The following is a 19,215-nucleotide window of genomic DNA, read 5'->3' on the forward strand; positions in this document are numbered from 1 at the left end:
TATACCGAGTCATCACACTAATCCCTCATTCCCTTGTTCTTCAAGCTCGCTTTTGTCCTGTTCCACTCCCGCCTATTGCCATGACATATACAACACAACAATAGCCGGATAACTCCGGTGAGAAATATATTTTTCTTTAAAAGCAACTAAACATGCATATCAAAGCATATATAAAATTCATGATATAAAAGTAACTACAATGCATGTTTTAAAACAAGGTTCTCTAGTTCATCATTTGGGATCCCGAGAAGAAGATATCATAACTAACCACCGACTCTCCCGATCGAGGTGGGGCTACTTATCTTGCTTTTCTAGACTTTGAAGCCATTATATATGTAAATCAGACGCTAGGCTAAGTCAACCACCCAGGCCGTACATATATAATCCCTCAAATCGTCTATTCGAACGTTTCCGTTCATTTCAAAATCAAAGAATAAGTCTTGCAAGATGAATGCAACATATATCATCATAAAAGCATCCATTAACATCAAGGACTCATTCAACAATTCATAGAAGACCATATAAAAGCAAATAAGCAAATAAGTATGTGATTTAGGGAACTCGATACAAACCATCTCGAGTTATAATCCCATTCAATTAGTAGTCCACTTTTACCTTTCAATTGTGACATTTCAAGGTCTCTTCAAAGCTCTCCAAATCTGAACAACAACAGAACCACCCTCTTTCAAAAATTTGCACTCAAGTTCAACCCAACTTCAAGGCAAAAAGGCTACAAACCGTGTTCTTTCTTCTATCGGTTTCGAAGTCGAGATTATTGAGTTGAAGTGCCCTGTTTATGAACTGAAATCACAGCATATAAACCAAGTAATCATTAGCTACAACCCAACAACATCTTAGTCCAAGATACAATAACAAAACAGCTTCAAATCATAAGTTCAACGGCGTAACGGTTAAAGTCGGCAATCCCGAAACTCAAGTATAACCCTTCTACAATGATACCAGCTGAATTTCAATCAAAACCAGCAGAATATAGAATAGAAACGTTGCAATACTTGCTGAGAATTCATACGAAATGGATACAACAACCATCTTCAACCCAACTTCAACAAAACACAACATAGAAGTTCAATAACAACAATTCATACACAATTCTGATCTCTATCATTTTCGAATTCCCAAATCATAATAAACTAAGAGAAAACTTACATCAATTCGACGGTCTTCTTGCAAGGATTTCAAAACCTTTTTCGGAATCGAATTCGGATAATCGACGCAAAAGATATAGCAATTACAAGTTGAAGAAAATATTGAAGCTTTCCTTGTTCATCCCCTCGGTTCCTTCCTTCTGAAATTTCTGATGAAATGTGTTGTATCACACGTGAATACATATACAAATCACAAGTGTCCAACAATTGTCAACTATTTGCACTTTGGCCCCTCAAGTTGTCAATAATTGCAATTTGGTCCTCAATTTCTCAATTCATTCAATTTCAATCCTAATCAATTGAAGAATATTAGAATTTAAATCAAAACTCCAATTATTCCCAAATTAATTATTCTTGGATTAAAATTAAATAATTTCGGGTGTTACACAACTCATAACTCAGAATGAGTTAATCACTCAGGCTCTATGAACAAAACAAGGAGAGCCACTCGAAATCAAACATTTCAAGAATTATATGTCCAATTGATGTATTCGATTCAGCATAATCAAAGAAAAGACTCATCTCTAACTGATTTTCATATCATCATATATCTTCTAAACCTCAAAATTAATATTCAGTTCATAATCTCATCAAGTCGGTAATTCATAAATTCATCAATTCATCAATTCACTATTGAATTCCAGTTCACAACTTAAACTAAAGTCAAAAATCTTACTGGAACATATCTGTAATCTCTATGCATTGGCATACCTATCAATGCTGATTTAGATCTTAAACATATCTAGTGCATCGAATATACTGATTTCGGAATATTTCTGTAATCAAGCATCATATCTCAAACCGAAATCACAGAATCTTAATTCGAGATTCTATATCATATCATCATATTCATATGCACATCATGTTCTTGTTGATCTAATTTTATCGCTTCTTATCATCATACTGATTGGTTAAATCACAAAATCCAGTGATTCAATCATCTGAAACTATCACTAATCAGTACTTGGGTATAGTCTCATAATCTATCATGCATCGCAACCGAATATTTCCCATATGAACAATATCATGTTCGGTTTCAGTTTATCGAAGCAATAGTTCTATTCTTCCGTTCAATTCACAAAATCTCTTTTCTGATACAGAGAAAATTATATAATAAGCTTTCAGCTATCATATATCTATTGCACCTACAACATAAACAGGTTAAAACAACATAAATATGTTACCTGTAAGTCTCATTCTCATGTGCAATGTTATTCTGATTCTCTGTATACTTATGCTATTTGTTCTTCATTCGAATCTTCTTAGAATCTATGTTTCTTTGAACATGTTCTATCACATCTACCTAAATTTTCTTTACACTGCTTGGTCGTATATCTTCCTCCACAATGAGTGTAATAATTTCTAATATACTCTGCATTCAGACCCAAACACTTCTGTCTTGGTCCGCTAGAGTTAAAGAATTACTTTCATATCATGCACTTCATATTTGTCCTCTTCCTTCTCATCATTTCTTCATCAAAATCCACCAGATGGTTGCTAGGTTTCGAAGTTGGTATTCAAGCAATCTGATCCGATATTCATCTGAATCTTCTCGATATTTAAACAACTGGTCAAGTTCTTCAAGCCAACTGTTACCTACAACATCCTATATTCATTTGCTGATATTCTGTTCTATTCAATCAGAGATACTTCATTCAGCTGAGCAATATCGTTCTGTTCTATTCAGTCTGACCATACCATTCTGTTCAGTCTGGCCATACTATTCTGTCAGTCTGGGGTGCTTACATCACCCAAAGAACACTGTTCTCTTCGATTCTGGGTGCTTACATCACCCGGGGAAAATCGTATAACAAAACGGTAAAAATTTCAAAAATTTACAAATCAGTAAATTATGCAGTTGAATTTCAAATAAAGATCATGCTCACATGCAATTTATCAAATCATCGAATCATCAAATCGAATAAGGCATAATCATGCTATACTATAAATGCATGTGACGCAATCTACCCCACTCAGCTTCTATCTTAGTCCAATAACTTACGCTCTGATACCACCTGTTGTGAGGACCTCGGGTTGCTAATCTCGTATTAGGGCAACTAATGATTAATTAAATAATAAATCAATTAGAATATTAAAACCAAGAGCTAATTTTTTTTTTTTAATCCAAGAACTTACGCTCTGATACCACCTGTTGTGAGGACCTCGGGTTGCTAATCTCGTATTAGGGCAACTAATGATTAATTAAATAATAAATCAATTAGAATATTAAAACCAAGAGCTAATTTTTTTTTTTTTTAAAAAAAATACGGAGCCTCACTCGATCGGATAAAATCCCTCGATCGAGCGAGCAAGAAATCATTGCTCTCGGTCTGTAGCACAAATGGCCTCGCTCGATCGGATGAATTCGTCCGATCGAGCGAGCCACACTCCAGAGCTCTCGGTTCCAATATTTCCATGCCGCGCTCGATCGGTGCATCTCACCCGATCGAGCGGGCACCAGATCCAGCAATTCTGCATAACACTCTTCTTGTTGTCAAACTTGGAACAAGTGATCTAAATCATTACAAATATACATCAAACATGTTCCATAAAATCTAGAACTGGTATAATTACAAGAACAAGGTTTCAAGCATCTAATCATGCAATGCAATACATCAAATGAATCCCATAGATATCAAGAAACTACAAACTATTCAAGACGTCAAAATCTCATTTACAAGTTTCTAATGTTCTTGCTAAGTTTGCGGTAATTCTCACTATCATTCTTCCACTTAAACCCGAGTCCACACCTGCTAAATCTCGCTCTCGAGCTGTCCATGTCATCTCAGACTAGCTCCTGCCCCACCTGTTGCAATGCACACATACAAAACAAAGCAACAGCCGGATAAACTCCGGTGAGAAATATATTTCCCAGTAAAAGCAACTAAACATGCATAGCAAAGCATATATCAAATTCATGATATAAAAGTAACTACAATGCATGTTTTAAAACAAGGTTCTCTAACAAATTCTCTCATTTCATCGGTTGGGATCCCGAGAAGCAGATATCATAACTAACCACCGACTCTCCCGATCGAGGTGGGGTTACTTATCTTACTTCTCTAGACTTTGAAGCCACTATATATGTAAATCAGACGCTAGGCTAAGTCAACCACCCAGGCCATACATATATACTTCCTCAAATCGTCTAATTGAACATTTCCGTTCATTTCGAAATCAAAGAACAAGTCTCAAGATGAATGCAACATATAAAATCAATATAGCATTCATTCACATCAAAGACTCATTCCATAATTCATAGAAGATCATATAAAAGCAAGTAATCAAATAAGTATGTGATTTAGGGAACTCGATACAAACCATCTCGAGTTATAATCCCATTCAAGTAGTAGTCCACTTTTACCTTCGTATTTCTTTTGTTTTGAATTCTTCAAATCTGAACTGCAATCTCAAAACCTTCACATCAAGCTTCGTTCAATACATTCATTTCAGAATCGAGTCAAAATCATCAACACATATTCGATCAAATGCATTTCAAACCTCCCTTCCTCTTCTTCAAATCGAATTCGGAGTCTTGAGTTGTTAGCCTTCAAAACTAGTCTGAAATCGAGGAATAAAAATGCTATATCATCGATAACATTTCAAAGAACATCTCATCTTGATAATCAGCTATCAAACTAGTCTCAAAACATGAATCGACGGCGTAGCGATTCAAAATCGGTAACCGACTTAATATCGACTTCGAAGCTAACTTCTTTAACTTCATAAGAAAATCATACATGCATCTAAATCATTAATACATCATTCTAATCCTCCTAACAGGAGCTAAGTATATCAAATACAAGCTGGAAATCATAACAAGTTCATTTCATAATCAATCTTCGATTCGGTTTTGATATCGGAATGCATACAAGATCAAGAATACATTCATAACTTCAACAGCAATCTCTGCCATAATTCATTTTTCAAAACATTCCGAGATGATTAAATACTTACATCAAGTCGAATTCCTTGTCGCAAGGATTCCAGAACATCTTTCGGAATCGAAATCGGACAAGCGGATCAAAAGTTACAGCGTTTTGAACAATCAAATTTCAAAGAAAATGAAAGAGCTCGACATGCTCTGTTCTGAATATGTAAATCCCATCTAATAACACGTATCACTTTCTGCTATTTTTTATAAAAATCGGATATGTATTGTCTAATTGCAATTTAGTCCCTGAAACCTCATAAATTGTGATTCAGTCCTCGGCCTTCGTTTTAATTCACTTTCAATCCAAAATAATTTAAGAATATTAGAATTAAAATCAAAACTCTAAATATTCCCAAATTAAATATTCTTGGATTAAAATTAAATAAATTCAGATTAATCAAATAATCCCGGCCTTTTGCATTTTAGCCCTTCAACTTCGATATTTGCAAAGCAGTCCCTTATCGAGTTGTATCTTCAAAATTAATCTTCTTTAATTCCCGAAACATGGAATTTAATCTTTAATTCCATAAATATTCAAATCGAATATTTATTCTTTTAATTTAAGAATTCCCGGAATTTAATTCTCAAAATTCGTAAATTCTCAAATTAAATATTTTCGGCTCGAAAATTAAATCTATCATGTCCATAACTTCTCAAATCAATATTAGCCAATAATATGGAATTTAATTCTCAAATTTCATAATTAATAATTTAATATTTTCGGGCCTTACATATATTTTCTAAATTTGATATGAAATCTGGATTTTGGCAAATTCAAATCTCTCAAAAAGATAGATATAAAACTGCTTCCACAGTTCCTTTCGGACAATACGAATGAATGTAATGCCCTTTGGATTAAAAAATGCTCATTCTGAATTCCAAAGAATCATGAATGATATTTTTAATAATTATTCAAAATTCTGCATAGTTTACATAGATGATGTCTTAATATTCTCTAATAACCTAGATGAACATTTTCAACATTTAAAAACATTTTTTTATGCTTCCAAGAAAAATGGTTTGGTTTTCTCAAAAGCAAAAATAAATCTTTTTCAAACAAAAATAAGATTTTTAGGACATTATATATCTAAAAGTACTATAACTCCTATTGATAGATCTTTAATTTTTGCAAACAAATTTCCTGATAAAATATTAGATAAAACTCAATTACAAAGATTCTTAGGAAGTTTGAATTATGTTCTAGACTTTTGCCCAAATATTAATAAAATAGCAAAACCTTTACATGATAGGTTAAAGAAAAACCCAGTACCATGGACTGAAGAACATACCGAGATTGTAAAAATCATTAAAAAACAAGTGTTAGAAATTCCTTGTTTAAACATTGCTGATCCAAATTTACCAAAGATAGTTGAAACTGATGCCTCATATCTAGGATACGGAGGTATTTTAAAACAAAAACAAAATGATAAAGAAAGAATAGTTCAATATACATCAGCTCATTGGAATGATACTCAGAAAAATTATTCCACTATTAAAAAGGAAATTCTAAGCATTGTTTTATGAATACAAAAATTTCAGAGCGATCTTTTAAATCAAATTTTTTTATTAAGAATAGATTGTAAAAGTGCAAAAGAAGTTTTACAAAAGGACGTTCAAAATCTAGCTTCAAAACAAATTTTTGCAAGATGGCAAGCAATATTAAGCATATTTGATTTTAATATTGAATTTATTAAAGGAGATACAAATTCTTTACCTGATTTTCTTACTCGAGAATTTTTGCAAAACAGCAATGACATCCAAAAAAGATAAAAAAAACCTGTCCAATCTTCTACAGATCAAGTCAAGAAAAAGACTTGGTATGAAATAGTTAAACATGAAGAAGAAGAAGAACTAAAAGATACTGCTCAATCGAGACCACAGGTAAACAGTGATATCGAAAACAGGCTTAAATTCCTGGAAAGCCTTCTGGAAAATCCGGAAGTAAAAACTGCTATAGATCAAGCTCATAAAAAAGAGACTTCTAGCAAAACCTCCTCAAAAGAAGTTTCTATCAAAGATTCCTTTATTTTAAATTCCGAAAATACTACAAATTCTCAGCTTGCCCTTACCCAAAGATCTTTGATATCCCCTTCTGAATTTTTTGAAAAACAAATGTGTCAAACAATTATACAAACAGAAAAAGGATTTAGTGAGCAAGATCTTTTTCACACCCTTCAAAATTATTTTGGAAAAAGGAGATATTATAAGCCTTGGGATGAAATGAAAATTCTTCTCTATTGTCAAGCAATATTAGAATCTACAGATTCAGTAATATTCAAACATTTCTTCATTGATGCAAAGCATGAAGATCCAGCTTATTCTACTTGTAAAATTTTAAAAGTTATAGCACCCATTGATTGGGGTCACCATCTATCAGATGCCATCCTCTTCACTGAAAAATATAAAGAAACCTCTTTCTTTGATATTCCTTTTAATTATTGGGACTATCAACAAGCTTGATACAATGCCTTTTTTATACAAAACCAAAAGCATAAGTAGACATGGTGATGCGATCATGGATAGCTCGCCTGTTGATCAAGTGATTAAGGATCCATTGGAGATGCCAAGAGGACCGATTATGAGAGGACGAGCTAAGAAATTCAAAGATGCGCTTCAATCGTTGATAATGGACATTGGAATGCTTGAAGATCATTTTGAGGGATGTTATAATCTTATTGAAGTCCAAAAAAGTCAAGAGAGTAGAGGAAATATCAAAGAAAACATAAAAAGAGGTGACAAGACCCGAGAGGTATGCGCGCCCGCGCCTCATTGACGCGCACCCGCGCATGGCGGACAGGACCTTATGCGCGCTCGCGCCTGCCCACGCGCGCCCGCGCCTGATCCTTTGTTTTTAAGATTTCAGGACAGAGTCCTATGCGCGCCCGCGCCTGCACTCTCTCTCACACAGTTCGGCGTTTTGTGTGTGTGCGAGACTTTTTGATATTTTGGCATTATTTTCTATTTTTGAGAGTTTTATTCCTACTAGGAAACTTTTAGGAGATATCTTTGATATCTTTAGCTATATTTTGAATTATTTTGCGATATCTTTTATTATTTTGTAGTTGTATTATAAATACAACATATACATTCATTATTAAAAATAACAATTAAGATTTCAGATTATTGATTACTCAATACAAAATTCTCTCTAGAATTTTATTAAGCTTTTGCTTACCCAAAAATCAAACTTATCAAAGTTTTCAACTTTGTGGCGTTTGTCGATTGATTATCCTCGTGGGTTGTCAGAAACAGGTTTTCTGAAGGTCCCGTTGTGATCAATTGTTTTCTTCGTGATTACTGTTGCTAGTTTCGTTGTAAGCTAGAGGTGGTTAATCCAAAACTTTTTACTTGTTTTCAAGATCGGGAAATTTCTTGATTTCTTTTGTTATTGGATTGAGGGTACGATTTTAATATAGTCGTGTTTGCCTTCCATACATTAAGAATTCATATCATTTGGTATCAGAGACAAGGTTTTGAATCAAGTAAGTATCTATCTTCATCTATATTTGTTCTTCGTGTTCTTGTTCTTCATCTTTCGTTTTTCATCCTGTCAAACTTGTTATCCAAGCCTCGTGTCTTGTGCTACAAGTTATAAAAATAAAAAAAAAATCGATCAAAAAAAAATAGAAAGGATCGAAAGATTCAAAAAAAAAAAAGAGAAATATTGAAGAAGCAAGATAACTTGTGGTCAATTTTTGTCCTTGTTCATCCTTGGGTGCAAGTCAAAAAAAAAAAATTATTCAATTCCATAACTTTCTTCTTCTTGTTTTTGTCAATCTTCGAGAGTCGATCTTCAAGCGTTTAAAAGTTGTGCACTTGAGAGTTTGATACATCATTCCCAAAGCATAAGCCGTTCTACATATATTTTGAGTGAAAAAAAAAAGAGTGGTTGAGTGAATTCTTTGGAGTGAATTGTGAGAATTTGTGTGAGGTAATTTTATTACTAACGTTTTCTTGCAGGTACGATGAGTTCTTCTAGCCAAAACTTTTCTCAAGGTCAAATGGATGAATTGACCAAGATGATGATGGCGGCTTTGGGGCCAATACATGAGAAGTTGGATAAGCTTGAAGTTAGTGGAGGTGATGGTAAAAATAAAAAGAAAATATTTGAGGAAGATGATGATGGTGGAGAGGATGAAGAGAGTTTGGGTGAAAATTGGGGTAGAAATAGGAGGGTTCATGAGGGTGACAGAAATAGAAGGGGAGCTGTGAGAGGAAGATACATCGAAGGGAGTCGAGAGGATGGGAATATTAGTGGGATTAAGATGAAGATTCCTTCGTTCCATGGGAAATCTGATCCGGAGGCTTATTTGGAGTGGGAGATGAGAGTTGAATCGGTGTTTGATTGCCACAACTACAATGATGCGAAAAAAATAAAACTGGCGGTGGTTGAGTTTGTGGATTATGCTCTTATTTGGTGGGATCAATTTGTTACTTCTAGGAGGAGGAATCGAGAGCGTCCCATTGAGACATGGGAGGAGATGAAGCAAATATTGCGGAAGAGATTTGTGCCTAATTACTACTATCGTGATATGTTTAGGCGTTTACAAAATTTGAAGCAAGGTTCGAAGAGTGTTGAGGATTACTTCAAGGAGTTGGAGGTCACCATGATTCGAGCTAATATTGAAGAAGATCATGAAGCAACTATGGCTCGTTTCTTATGTGGTTTGAATAGGGAGATTCAAGACCAAGTGGAGCTTAGACATTGCTTTGAATTATTGAGTTGTGGTAGATTGGTTATAGAGTTTAGAGTAAACCTCTTGAGCCACAATTCTTTCGAAACCTTGAAAACAGAATCGAAAAAAAAATATTGGACGTGGTGAACTTGTATATGAGAGGCTTGAAATCTGACTTGATTTCTTTTTGCCACGACTCTCAGTATAGTGTTCACAGTCCAGGGAATACACGATTGTTACCACCTCGAGCGGGAGTGTAGATGAGAGGCTTGATTTGTGGCATTATTATATTTCCAGGATCCCAACGAAATGATTTTTGAAAATATCGATTTTGTGAGACTAGAATCCTTGAACCCTTGACGTATCTTTGAGTCTGTATATTATTGAATGAATTTTCCTTGAATGATATTCGACAGGTAAGGGTATCAATAAAGGAGGATTGTAATAGTAGATTAATTGTTTAAATTATATATACTTGATTTATATAGATGTCTTTCATACCGAGATTTATTCTCACCGGAGTTATCCGGCTGTTGTTTTGCTTGTATGTGTGCATTGCATCAGGTTGAAGAGTAAGCGAGTCGAACTTGGCAAGGAATCGAGAGATTGAGAGATTAGAGTGGAGACTCGGGTGTTAGAAGAAGTTTATGTTTTGTCAAACATGTTAGATTTGGATTCCAATGTTTAGATGTTAAAACATTGGTTGAGACTTTAATAGTTTTTCATGTTTTGATATTTGTATTAAAGATTGAGACTAGCTTTTAATCTAGAAGTATATAATGTTGCTACCTTGAAATCTAGTTGAGTTACTTTTTGTAGGTTCTACATGTAAACTTGAGATTGTTTATGTGAAGAGTTGGAACTCTACTTGTTGTAGCATCTTATGATGGGGCTTTGAAGTTTCTTGTATAATTATGCTTCTAGTCTTGATGTTATTTTTGGGGAGTTGGCATGTACATGTTTATATTCCCTTGGATAGGTGTTAAGAATTATTAGCATGCTATTATGTGATTTATACATGGAACTAGTAGCATGTATGAGATTCATGTTAGCTTGGTTATACCTTGTAGCTTGCCTTTAGATCATTCTATTATGAATTTGAGATGCTTAGAATGTTTCAAGCTCTTTAAATTTTGCATAAGACAGCAACAGCAGTTTCTGAATTTTCTGCATAGAACATTCTCGCTCGATCGGTGAACTTCAACCGATCGAGTGAGGCCATGTTTTCTTCGGGCAGAAAGTTGCTGAATTTGCGCTCGCTCGATCGGTGAACTTTTACCAATCGAGCGAGGCCTTGTTATTTTAAAAAAAAAAAAAAATTTTTTAGGTCTTTGATTGCTTGATCTTAATTCATGTATTGGATTAAATGTTTAGTATTTCATCTTGTATAAATTGTTATGATTTGAGAGATTAGTGTCCGAGTCCTCACACCATCCGCCTACTCTGAACGGTACTGAAAATACAGTTGTATGTGAAGGATGGCTTGATGATATGGAAATGTTGTTTGATTCACTTGATTATGGTGATGAGCGGTGAGTCAGCCTTATTGGACATTAGTTGCATGAGGTTGTGAAGAGCTGGTGGTCCACGACCAAGAAAGCTTTGGAGCGTAGAGGAACTGTACTGACGTGGAATGTCTTCAAAACTGAGTTTTACCAACGCTTCTTTCCAGTGTCTTACCGCAAAGATAAAGGTGCAGAATTTGCGAACCTGAAGCAGGGCAACTTAAATATTGAAGATTATGTTGCAAAATTCACTACATTACTACGTTTTGCTCCACATGTTGCTGATAGTGATGAGGCAATGGCTGATCAGTTCATTAATGGACTGACTCCGGAGGTCTTTACTTTGGTAAACACAAGGCGACCGAATAATTTTGCTGATGCTATGAACAGTGCCAAAGGAGCAGAAGCTGGTTTGATACAATAGCGAGGAGCTTCGTATATCGCTCAGCCTCCGAGACAGTCACAAACCTCAGCTCCAATCTCGCAACAACCTCCTCGATTTGAAAGTGGTGGTAGTAGCAGTGGTAAGAAAGGATATTTTCAAGCTCGAGGAAAACAGTTTAAAAATTCAGGGAGCAGTTCTTCGAGTTCCAGTGGCACGAAACAGAAGTCAGGAGTGTTTTGTAACACTTGCGGTGGAGGTCATCCAACCGATCAGTGCCGAGGTGTATCTGGGAGGTGCCATATATGCCATCAGACTGGCCATTTTGCGAGGGTGTGTCCTCAGAGAGGTTCTGGACAGTCACGAGGTACAGAGTCATCACGATCAGTGGCTCAACTTGCGAGGCAAGCCTCTTCTGTTCATTCCTTCCAACCATCACATCCACGGCAACAGCCAAGGCCAGGAGGGAATCAGACAGGTAGTCAGTCACAGAGACAACAGGCTCATGTCTTTGCACTGACAGAGGAACAGGCACAGGGAGCACCAGATGACGTGATTGCAGGTAACTGTTCTCTTTATGGTTATCCCGCATATGTATTGATAGATACAGGTGCATCCCATACGTTTATCTCTGCACTATATGCTTCATTACATTCTTTGCCTGTTGAAATATTACCTGTTGTAGTATCTGTTTCTTCTCCTTTGGGGAGAGGTCTTGTATCTATTCAGACAGTTAAGAATTGTGTGCTACGGTATGACGGTAATGAGATAGAGATAGATTGTTTTGTACTTGGTTTGTCTGATTTTGACTGCATTATTGGGATTGATATGCTAAACAAGTACAGAGCTACCGTAGATTGTTTTCAGAAGATAGTGAGGTTCAGACCTGAGATGGCTGGAGAATGGAAGTTCTATGGTAAGGGTTCTCGTGCTAAGATTCCTCTGATTTCTGCATTATCAATGACCCGACTTTTGCAGAAAGGAGCGGAGGGATTTATTGTATATGCAATTGATATTTTGAAAACTAGCCCGAACCTGGCTGATTTGCCAGTGGTTAGTGAATTTGCGGATGTTTTCCCTGATGAGATTCCAGGACTACCTCCGTATCGTGAGATTGATTTCAACATAGAACTGATGCTAGGTACTGCACCAATTTCTAAAGCACCTTATCGAATGGCACCAGTAGAATTGAAAGAGTTGAAAGATCAGTTGGAAGATTTACTGGCCAAGGGATACATTCGACCCAGTGTTTCTCCTTGGGGTGCTCCAGTATTATTTGTACGCAAGAAAGACGGTTCAATGAGATTGTGCATCGACTACCGGCAACTGAATAAGGCAACGGTAAAGAACAAATACCCTTTGCCTCGTATTGATGATTTATTTGACCAGTTGCAGGGTTCTTCTGTGTATTCTAAGATCGATCTGAGATCTGGATACCATCAGCTGAGAGTTAGGGATTCTGATATTCCTAAAACTGCGTTCAGAACCAGGTATGGCCACTATGAGTTTATAGTTATGCCGTTTGGTCTGACAAATGCTCCAGCTGTGTTTATGGATTTGATGAATCGTGTGTTTCAGAAATATCTCGACGATTTTGTGATAATTTTTATTGATGATATTCTGATATATTCGAAGAATCTGATTGATCATTCAGAGCATTTGAGAACTGTGTTGAAGACTCTGAGATCTGAGAAACTGTATGCTAAACTGTCGAAATGTGAGTTTTGGCTGAAACAGGTTGTTTTTCTTGGACATATTATATCTGGAGGTGGTATATCTGTTGATCCAAGTAAAGTCGAGGCTGTGATCAATTGGTCTAGACCTACATCTGTTCCTGAAATTCGTAGTTTCATGGGTTTGGCTGGGTATTATCGTCGATTCATCAAAGATTTTTCCAGTATTGCGAAGCCGATTACTCAGTTACCTCAGAAGAATGCTCCTTTTATTTGGTCTAAAGCTTGTGAATCCAGCTTTATTGAGTTGAAGAAGCGACTGACCAGTGCACCAGTCTTGACGATTCCTTCAGGTACTGGTGGTTTCACTGTTTATTGTGATGCATCTCATCGAGGTTTGGAGTGTGTAATAAGTTGTTCTTGTATCATAATCCTTCTTGCATGATATAAGAGATTAACTTGAGCTTATTTTAGTAGCTTTGTCTCGATTTGGTGCTACTTTGATTATATTATGTCAAGATTTATGTTAACAATTACCTTTATGGTAGAATGTTGATTATTGTTAGCATAGGATTATATGTATAACTTGTATGAGGTGATATTGGATGAGTATTGATGATGGAAGAAATTCGTTTTGACAGCAAAAACACAACAGTTGGAGTTCCTGGAATTTGAGGCCGCTCGATCGGTTATTTATTACCTATCGAGCGAGGCCATTAATTTAGGAACAGAACCTTGAGCGTGTTGGGCTCGCTCGATCGGTGAATATTGACCGATCGAGCGAGGCCAACATTTGTTTCACCCAAGAGTTGAGCTGTATGGCTCGCTCGATCGGGTAATCTTTACCGATCGAGCGAGGTGCTCCATTTTCTAAAAAAAAAAAAAAAAATTTTTTTACTCTATTTAGTCTTTGATTCTTTGACTATTATGTACGATGATTTGATTAATGAGAGATTAGAACTCGGGTCGTCACAACCTTCTTTTTAATTCATTTTCAATCCAAAATAATTTAAGAATATTAGAATTTAAATCGAAACTATAAATATTCCCAAATTAAATATACTCGGATTAAAATTAAATAAATTCAGATTAATTAAATAATCCTGGTCTTTTGCACTTTAGCCCTCAAAACTTCGATATTAGAAAATCAGTCCCTGATCGAGTTGTATCTTCAAAATAAATCGTCTTTAATTTCCAAAATATGAAATTAAATCTTAAATTCCATAAATATTCAAATCGAATATTTATTCTTTTAATTTAAGAATTCTCGAAATTTAATTCTCAAAATCCGTAAATTCTCAAATTAAATATTTTCGGCTCGAAAATTAAATCTATCATTTCCATAACTTCTCAAATCAATATTAGCCCATAATATGGAATTTAATTCTCAAATCCCATAATTATTAATTTAATATTTCTGGGCCTTATAATTCCTCTCCTCTAAGGAATGATTTCGTTCTCGAAATCGTAGTCAATCGAACTATTCAATCTGATATACTGAATGATTATCTGAAGTGATTCTCACTTTAATCATCCAACTCTAATCTTCATATCTTATCTCTTCATCTCTTCCTTTGTACTTTAATTCATTGAAAAAAATTCTCTTTGAGCTGTTTCTTTCTTCAATCAAGGATTTGTCGACTAATCGACTTAACTCAGAATCTTTTCAATATCTATCTCATCTGATTAAAGTACATAGGAAAAATCGAATTGATACTTCCTTCACTTAAATATGTGGAACAAATAAGATCCATCATATCAAGCTGACCAAGAACATCATCAATTATGTCTACCATTCAGTCAGGGAAATTCAACTTCATTGAAAACTTGTTTTGCTTTGAATATCATTCGATGTTCTGTATAGAACATATATCAAGTCTACGCTGTCGTTCAGTTCATCGCTTCAAGATCAGTATTCAACTTCATATTTTGAATATGTAAATTAAACTCTGTCTTTTCTCTATTCTGAATTGAATGATAGTACAAGAATAACTTTTCCGCTTAACTACTCAGTTTCAGCTTCAAAAGTTATATCTATCATTCAATTATCAATTTTGTTTCTTCTTCTCTGTTTTCATTTCGTATAGATTCATCTTCAAAATCTTTGTGTTCCTCAAATCAAATCTGATCTGATGTCGGCAAATCATGTCTGATCTGATGCCATATACTTCGGTAGTATCATGTCAACACAAAGAAATCGGATGAAAAGTAAGAAATCGGATTTTTTTTCATCAAATCAACATAGAATTATCTCAAAATCAACTCAATAGCTGTTACAGAAATTATAATCATCAAGTGGCAACACATCAAGTCAAGTAATACCGAATCAGGTATTAAAGTTCTGAGATTATTCTCAACATCTGAAAAATCGACTCAGATAATCCATCAATCGAAAAATGGTATAATGCAATCACATATGACCAACTCTCAGAACATTAGTCAATCAATTGATGTCACATTCTGTCGAATAAATCTAAAGTCTTAATTCTGATTAGCTAGCTGTTATTCATATCTCGTACAGTGTATTCTGCAAAATTTAATTAGTCTATACGGACTATCTATTAATCAGAGTATATGCTGTATTTACAGATTTCAAGGTATTCAGAGCTGTTGATAATCGGTATCATGTCAGATAAAGTTCATTCTCGAACTTCGATTCATCTTTTCTGACTATTCTTTCAATTCAAGAATAATATGTTGTACTTTTACCTCAAAAAGTACTCAAAGTCTTCTGATCATCTGTATTGCAATTTAATAGTAAACTCAATGTTTCAATCTGAAACATTATTTCTTGGCTTACTGTTCATCTTGCAACGAATCTAATCACAATTCAGTGATTTGATCACACAGACAGATTATTGTATACAGTAATTTCAATCAACCTGTTCATAACTACCACCTGTTTACATCATATAAACTGCTTCATCTTGGTAGTTTCACAAAATACTCTTTCACATCATGATCTCATAACAATTATGGAGTTTCTAAACTGTCACTGAACTATTCTAATCAATTATTTTCAACTTCATCAGAAACTCTCTGTACGTTTAACTTCAAAAACTTACTAATTCTGTTACCTCTATTTGCTTTATCTTCTGATAAAACAATTATTGAATGAATCTTAAATTCATTGTTGTGCATTTTCTTCAAAATCTGATATTTCTTTTCGGAAATATCAAGCACAATCAGATAATCAATCATAATAGAATTCATTCATTCTGATCTGAGGCTACAATTCATATCTCAATCTGGCATTCTGTACTGAATTCTCATCGCTTCAGTTTACTTTCTGTGTTTCTTTCATCTTCTGAACAGTTCTGGCTTACATCCAATCACAAATCATTCTGATTGGTGATATATTCGTCTGAATATTCAAACCAGAATACACAGAAATCTGAAATCATTTCATCGGATGTCTATTTCATTCCTCATTTCTATCTCCAAATACCGACAATTCATATCATCTAACCCAAAATCATGGATCATATTCAAATTCTTCTATCAATTACGAGCCAGCAATCTTAAAATACGTCTGAAATATCATCAAAGGATCAATAATTCTCAAAATTAAAAGACATAAATCAAGATTGAGAAAATCTCTCAATCAAGGTCATCCAAAAATCAAATTTTCTGGATAACAAACTCTGCAAAGTGAAAACAACTCACTTGCATCGCACAACTCAGAATGAGTGAATAAACACAGGCTCTAAACAAAAGCAATGTGCCATGAGAGCCAATCAATATTCAATCATTTCAAGAATCATATTTCCAATTGATGTAATCGATTCAGCATAATCAAATAAAATACTCATTTGTAACTGATTTTCATATCATCATCTATCTTTTAAACCTCAAGATCAATATTCAGTTTATAATCTCATCAAGTCGGTAATTCATAAATTCATCAATTCATCAATTCGCTACTGAGTTCCAGTTCACAATTTAACATAAAGTCAAAAATCTTACCAGAACATATCTGTCATCTCTATTCATTGACATACCTATCAATGCTGATTTAGATCTTGAACATATCTAGTGCATCGAATATACTGATTCCGGAATATTTCTGTAATCAAACATCATATATCAAACAGAAATCACAGAATCTTAATTCGAGATTCTATATCATATCATCATATTCATATGCACATTATGTTCTTACTGATCTAATTTCATCGCTTCTTATCATTAATTCTTCTGCTAATCTGTATTCGATTATTGCATCATCATCTATCATGCAACATAAAGTGATCATATAATAAGCTTTCAGCTATCATGTATCTATGTCACCAATAATAAACAGGTCAAAACAAAATAAATCTGTTATCTGAAATTTCATTCTCAGGTGCAATTTCATTCTGATCCTCTATATACTTCTGGAACCGTTCTTCATTCAAATCTTTTCTCTGAATCGGATTTGATTCTAACATATTCTATCACCTCAACTTGAAATGTCGTTACACTGCTTGTTCGAATATCCCCCTCTAAAATAAGTGTAGTAATCTCTAACATATTCTGCATTTAGACCCAAACACTTCTGTCTCGGTCTGCTAGAGTTAAATAATTACTTTCATATCTGTTCTGAAATAACAATTGTAGATAGAGTTGTGAGTATCTCGCATACTCTTGTATGTCTACAATTTCATTCTCCTAACTCATCATTCAGTTTCAATTCTCCTAGCCAGGGCTATGTCTTTCATAAAATATGTCAGTCGTCAACAGTTATTCAGACATAATCTTTGAATTCAAGCCATTAATAAACACTCAATCTTGAGTTTCATTATCATAATCTACAATTCAGAGAATCATAGTAGACTTGAAATCTAGTAATACATGCTTCAATATTCAAATTACTCTTCTTCTGATTAGTATATTCTTCTTTTTATCATCAGTTCTATCTGTTGCGGCAAAGAAATATAAACAAAATTCTATTCTAAGCACTTACCAACAATCAATATACCTCTGCCTGCTCATCATTTCTTCATCAAAATTCATCAGCTGATTGCTAGGTTTCGAAGTTGGTATTCAATCAATTTGATCCGATATTCATCTGAATCTTTCCGGTATTTGAACAACTGGTCAAGTTCTTCAAGCCAACTATTACCTGCAATATCATCTATTCATTTGATGATATTTTGTTCTATTCAATCAGAGGTACTTCATTCAGCTGAGCAATACCGTTTTGTTCTGTTCAGTCTGACCACATAATTCTGTTCAGTCTGGCCATACTATTCTGTCAGTCTGGGGTGCTTACATCACCCAAAGAACACTGTTCTCTTCGATTCTGGGTGCTTACATCACCCGGAGAAAATCTTATAACAAAACAGTAAGAAATTCAAAAATTTACAAATCAGTAAATTAGGCAGTTGAATTTCTAAAGTAGATCATGCTCACATGCAATTTATCATGTCATCGAATCGAGTAATGCATAATCATGCAATACTATAAATGCATGTGTCTCACTCTACCCCGCTCAGCTTCTATCTCAGTCCAAAAACTAATGCTCTGATACCACCTGTTGTGGGGACCTCGGGTTGCTAATCTCGTCTTAGGGCAACTAATGATTAATTAAACAATTAAAATTATAAAGAAACCAAGAGCATAATTTTTCTTTTAAATTTCGGAGCCTCGCTCGATCGGACAAATTCACCCGATCGAGCGAGCAAGAAAAATCATGCTCTCGGGTCTCCATCACTTTTGGTCTCGCTCGATCGGGCAAAATCAGCCGATCGAGCGAGCAGGAAAAATTAAGTTTTCTGCCCAACAAACACAGGCCTTGCTCGATCGGTAACTTTCACCCGATCGAGCGAGCTACCTATTGCTCGAAATCTACTGCTGATTTTTGCTGTCTAAACTTTGCACATTCAATCTTAAGCATT

This window comes from Henckelia pumila, chromosome 1 (assembly GCF_033568475.1).
Source record: "Henckelia pumila isolate YLH828 chromosome 1, ASM3356847v2, whole genome shotgun sequence".
Lineage (NCBI taxonomy): Eukaryota > Viridiplantae > Streptophyta > Magnoliopsida > Lamiales > Gesneriaceae > Henckelia > Henckelia pumila.